Consider the following 6,000-nt stretch of genomic DNA (forward strand, 5'->3'; position numbering starts at 1 on the left):
ACACACGCCGTCATTGACTCCCGAAAGAAGTTTTGACCCTCACTGTTTCAGTGCTGATCCCCCATTTGGCCCCAGAGCCAGCCTCTCTGCTGCTGGCAGGCAAATCCCATCCCTTCAAAGGCGCAGGAGAGGCTAGCCTGGCAAATGACCTGTATTTTTGCTTGTTTGGGCAGAACACAGCCCTGTGTTTCAAACAGACCAGGCTGGTGTCACCCCCCAGGCTCTTGTTAGTGGGGGCTGGGTAACAGAGAGGGTTAGCAATCTTGATAGCCTTTCTCCAGTTTGGATCAACTTGCATCTCTTCGCTGTCTGCTGTGCCCAAGTGAATGGGGCCGAGGGGTCTCAGTCCATTTCCCAGTGGATCTCATTGTAACTGGCTCCCCACCTCAGCAGAGAATCCAAGGCCTGAACGGGTCCTGGAGGTTGAGCTCCCCTCTCACCTAGAGGTGTCCCGTCCAGCTTACGGCTATGGCTCAGTGGTGGGTTGGGGGAAGCTTGCTCCACTCCGTCTGTTCCTGTTGCCGTTCTAGGGATAACACACAAAGTTTGCTCTCCAGGGCTATTCATCTGGCACCTTTCACAAGCACTAAACTCATCTGAAAAATTAATTAAAAGGAAGCTGAAATACCCCCTGGCTGCACGTTTCCAGGAGAGTTTCTTTATTTGGGAGCTGTTCTTCTTAGAGCTCACCAAATGGGGGGCCCAGTGTGACTGGTTTAGCAAAGAAACCGCAACCTGGCTTCCCATTTATGCACAAAGGGCTTAAGTGACTTGACCGAGCTTATCCAGGGAGTCTATGGCAGGCACTGAGCCTGGATCTCCTGAGTCCCACTCCAGGATTTTGAAGACAAGACCATCTTTCCTCCTACCACAATGCTACTGGTGGCCCTTTGCTACCGAGAGGGCAGTTTTTAGTGTCAACAAACCCCATGTACATGAATGTCCATGAATGGAGAACAAGAAGGGATGTCATGGGATTGGGAATTGGGACATTTGTTCCCAAACACTGCTGTGCAGAATTCAGCCAGCTCTAACCAGAATCCAGAAAGGAGGTAAAGTAAACAAGGGGGGAAGGCAGGACGGAATAATCAAACTGAAGCAGAGAACGGGAGGCAAGGATCTGGGAAGAACCCAGCGAAACAACCACCCGACCGTAATTGACAACTTCTGCTGTTGGTCTCAGCCCAGTCAGGGCCCCATTCATGTCTTCTCAAAGGAGCTCAGCTGCACACACAAAGGAGGATGGATTTCAAAGGAGTGATATGGGGGGGGGAGTCTGGAACTCTGCCAAGGATACAGACTCCAAAAGAACAGATCCAAGGTGCCAGTTAAGGTGTCCTCAGATGGAAAGAGTGGGATTTTAACCCTTCATATCTAACTACAGCGGGAGAGAGAGGAAGATTGTTTAGTTTAACAGCCTGGCTCTTGTATTTTAAAGGGTTTTTTTACATTATTTTTGTTTCCTCAGCTGCTGAAAAATAAGGACACTGCAAATTTAGTTGGGAGATTCAATGAACTAGCCAGCTGTGGCTACCTGCAGCTGATGGCTGCTAGCCAGCTGTGGCTACTGACAAGATGATGCAGGGTTTTTGGATCCTGTGATATGACTATTTAGGCTGAGTGCAGCAGTGTGGATACAATAAGAATCCACCCAAAATGGGAGCCAGACACCAAGGCTATTTTTCAGGTTAGGAAAAATTGCTTAAGACTCACCACCTACCATTGTTCCTGATTGTGATGCTTTTCTGGAGGAGACTGGAAGCAGAGATGTCAAAATACCATGGGAGGGCTTATATCACATGGCATTTCCAGCATCTGGAGAAGTAGGAGATATCTTGGAAGAGAGCTTCTCTTATGAGATTTCCACACAACACGTTTAGATGGCCATTCATACTCCTGGATCCTTTACTGAACCAAACCCAAACCTTAACTCCTATAGGCAGGAGTTCCATATGGTGTGAATGTTGATGAAATCCAAGGACTAATAGCCCTTCAGCCTTCTACTTAGACATTGTAGAGGTACAAGTTTCAGTGCAAACTTTCACACACTGCCCAGTTGATATGCCTCCATTTTAGTGGGAGGGAGAAGCATCTTTAGGGGTTTGAGAGGAGTCAGGTCTCTTCTTCGCTCCTTGGCCTTCCTGCTGACAGGGCTGCAAGCTATTTCCAGTGGTGAGGATGTGTGTCTGGTGTTGTGGACACCACTTCCCTGGGAATTAGACCGAAACCCAGCAAACTCATTTCAGATGGAACAGCCATCAGACGCCAGCAGCTTTCAGGAGCTGATCCTGTGAGATGCTGAGCCGCCTCAGCTCCCATTGAAGTCATTGAGCTGAAGGTGCCCATCACCTGGCAGGCTCAGGCTCTTAGATACTATTGACCAGATCCGGATTTGAACCAGCAGCCTGAAGCTATTGTACTTGTGGCTATTATTATTTCATTTAATGCCTGTGGACCATTGTAATGATTTCAATGGAATAAATGGGCCCAGATTGTCAAAGGTGTTAACATGATCCTGTCACTGACCAACATTAAATGATTTTAAACAAGGTTCAGGGTTCTGGAATACAGAGACTTCATCCTGCTTAGTACCAGGGTGCACAACCACCATTCGAATCTCTCAAGCCTTCTATTGGAGATACAGGGGAAAACAGAAAACATTTGACATGCAGAGTATTAAGTAAAGCTTCCATTTTAACAATATCCCTTCCTCTATTTCCCCTTAGCTGTAGACAGTCTGTAGAAGGAAGAAAACCCCCAGCCCTGTGTGTAAGTCTCGTAGGTGGTATTCAAGATGGTAAGAGTTGTCCTTTTGGGGAATGGCAAAAACGTTAATTGAGATGGGCTGGAGCAGTCGTTGGTGTTGTTCAAGTCCAGTCTCATTTACTTGAAGACCAAACAGGACAAACAGCACAGAATGGGGAAACACAAGCCCGGCCCATGATCTCATCAACCACGTTGAGACTTAGCAGCTGAGTTCTAGCATTGGGCTGTTTAGGACTTTGCCTTTAGCTGCTTCTCTGGTCACCCAAGGGAATGATGGATAGAATAGCACGTCCCCTCCTGATCTGGTTCACCGAGGAGGCCTAATTTCCGACACACCGATTCCTTTACCCAAGGGCTGCTGGGGGCTTAAACCAGCTGAACTAAAATCATGGTTTGCCAAACAAGGCAACGTCATCGTCATCATGCTGTGTACTCTTACAGCCCGTTTCACCCAGTCACCTCCCAGCACTTCACTAAGGATGCTCCACATCAGAACAGAGGGGGAATTGACTCATGGAGCAGCAAAGTGCTTCATCGAGATCCTACAGAAAGGGAGGAGCAGAGCTGAGTCTAGAACCCAGATCTTGCGCCGTCTGTGCCCATGCCCATGCTACTAAGCCATGGTGCATCCTACAGCCTTACCTAGCCCAGAGCAGAATTCTGTTCCGGGGCAGGCAGTGGCTGCCAGTAATTTTGGAGCTAATGCATCCTGGGCAGAGCTCTCCTCAGCTAAGTAGGGTCAGGCCTGGCCCATACTTGGATGGAAGAGCACTGTCCATCTCAGTGATCTCACTGGAAGGGATGCAGCCATAAAGAGCTGCAGGACTGTTCCATCTCTCTCCCCCGCTTCTTGGGGGTTGGAGCAGCTCAGCACAAAGAAACGCGTGGGTTCTTCCTTGCAACCATTTCCCCTCCAGGCTCTGACCATGGTGCTAAAAGCAAATGTGTCAATGTTTGGCCGTTCATTGAATGATCTGTCACAGGAGGAGAACTCCTGGGTGACCTCCGCTACCACTATCAGGTTGGCCAAAGTTGGGGGTGGGATGGGAAAGAGGGAAGAGTACCAGGGATCTGACACGCATCCTCATCCCAGTTTGCTGTTCTACCTGGAGCTAGCTCTCAGCTAACAACAAGTATTGCCAAATTGGAAAAATAAGTGTATTGTATTGGTTTGAAGCTGAGACCTTTAGCACAGACCTCTACCACCTGAGCTAAAGGAATAATCCTATCAGCTGGTAGCAGTAGAAGGCTGTTATCCTTTAGTGGACTAGCCACCAGAGGGTGACACAATGAATGCTTTCCCTGTACATTACATAACCAGTGAGCGGTAGATGAATAGAAGCCCCAGGGACTCATCTGGAGTTTTGAAGCTTCTATCGCTGACACAAATAGATCTTGGTATCTTACGTTTGTGTAATGTCTCAGGGATTCCCACGCACTTTAAAATGTATCTACAGTCCACACTGCTGCACTGCAGCCACCTCCTCTGTGGAATACAGGAGTTGTTTAAGGGTGCACAGCTACACTCTGCTTAGGACATGACGTGAAGGAGGATTCCAGGTTGAATTCAAGGGAAATGTGCATATGCAGAAATGTAGCCACCAGGGACCCAGAGAGGATTTAGCAGCGAGGCTGCGGTTAACAGCCCTGCTTCTGCGAACTGCCCCCAGGAATCTTTACTAGTCATGGGTGCCCAGGGCCTCGGTTTCACATCTGATCTTAAAACCAGTGTCCCTAAGGCACTGGCTCAGCACTCGCTCTAAGGAAAGGTATCACCTACTGAAACAGCTATGCTTTGTGCTAGTCCAGGACAGAATGCCAGCTCAGTCTGCAGCCACTGGGAAGCTGGAAAGTGAATGGAGGTGGGTCTTGGCTACCCTGGGGACTTGCCCTCATTTCACCCCTTGATGGCCAGATACTGGTGTAAGCTGCACCAGTGCAAAGTCCTGGGACAGACCGGATAAATTGCAATAAACTGATATTGGACTGGTTCAGCTGAGGCTGGCTGCAAGCCGGGGTAACCTACACTGGTGGGAATAATCGCTTTGCCTGTTTGCACTAGGGGTTTGCACAAGTGCTGTTACAACAGTGGCTGAAGTCAGAGAAAATCCCCAGCATAAAGAAGGCCATTGATCAAGGCTGAATTTGACCTGTGTGTGTGTGTGTGTGTCATGTGGATCTGCCAATAAAGAGCAGCAAAGACTCAAAAAAAAAAAGAAAGAAAGAAGGCCATTGATCAAGGCTGAATTTGACCTGTGTGTGTGTGTGTGTGATCTGCCTATCTTTGCTCGTGTGATTTTGTGTGGTGTGTGTAATTTTGCTCAAGTTCCCCTGAATTTCTTTTATGCTCATTTTGATTCTAATAAAAATCTCCTTTACATTCCCCAGTGCCAAGAACCGAACTTTGAAATGCGAAGGTTAACAGAGACTTTCACAACAACTTTGAAAGCCGCTGAGGTGTAAGTGATCGCCTCGTCCTTTAATCAGATGGCTCTTTTTGCAGCTCCAGCCATCTTCACGGATTAACTCCCATGAACTTTCTGAACTGCTTTTATGGAAAGGCACATCAAAGAGATAACTCCGCTATGAAGGAATTAATCAATTAAGCAGAAGCGGAAGAGGCTACCCTCTGCCTAGAGACTGGTCTATTTTTCCCCATTACTTGTTTTCTTTATAGTAGATTAAGGAGATTGAAACCTAGACATACATTGTTTCTCCTGGCCTGTGGCTTCCTCTTCTCCCAGCTCTTCCCTTAAGATAAATACATTATCTAGTCTGTGTTCTCGCCTCTCTAGGGACCAGCTGTCGACAACAGCAGCAATCTCATTGACACCCAGGTTCCCTCTGAGCCGTGTGGGGGGAGCTGTTAATGGGCTAAATGACCATGCCTTGATCTGAGTGATTAGTGTGTTTTTCACCTTGGTACAAGGTCAGCCCAGTAGGAGCCAAGATGTTTAGGGTTTGTCTATTTCCAGAGACGTTTCGTACTCATAGCCCAGTTATGAAGCTCGGAAACTCCTTGAGGCGCCTAGTGAAAGCGCCGACCAGAACCATTAACTCCTCTGTGCTGAGCTGCGAGAGATGCAGATGGGTTCAAGCACCGTGTGGTCTCCTAGCACATTAACAAGTGCTCCCGGGAGAGAGGAGAATTGGGCCTTGCTATTGCTGCTACCAGAGACAGGCAGCGCCCAGAGAGCAGGGACTTGCGTCCTATAAAGGGTTTATATTCTGGTC

The 6,000-nt window shown here is 48.1% G+C and overlaps 1 long non-coding RNA gene across 1 annotated transcript in view; it reads left to right on the top strand.

Moving 5' to 3' along the window:
- LOC120404528 overlaps positions 1–5,436 on the top strand; it is a 68,668-nt gene extending 63,232 nt beyond the window's left edge. The window contains exon 6 of the long non-coding RNA XR_005598051.1: positions 5,155–5,436. This is a non-coding gene — a long non-coding RNA (uncharacterized LOC120404528). The remainder of the gene's footprint in view (positions 1–5,154) is intronic.
- The last annotated feature ends 564 nt before the right edge of the window (positions 5,437–6,000 follow it).

The sequence above is a fragment of the Mauremys reevesii genome, linkage group 1 (assembly GCF_016161935.1).
Source record: "Mauremys reevesii isolate NIE-2019 linkage group 1, ASM1616193v1, whole genome shotgun sequence".
Taxonomy (NCBI): Eukaryota; Metazoa; Chordata; order Testudines; family Geoemydidae; genus Mauremys; species Mauremys reevesii.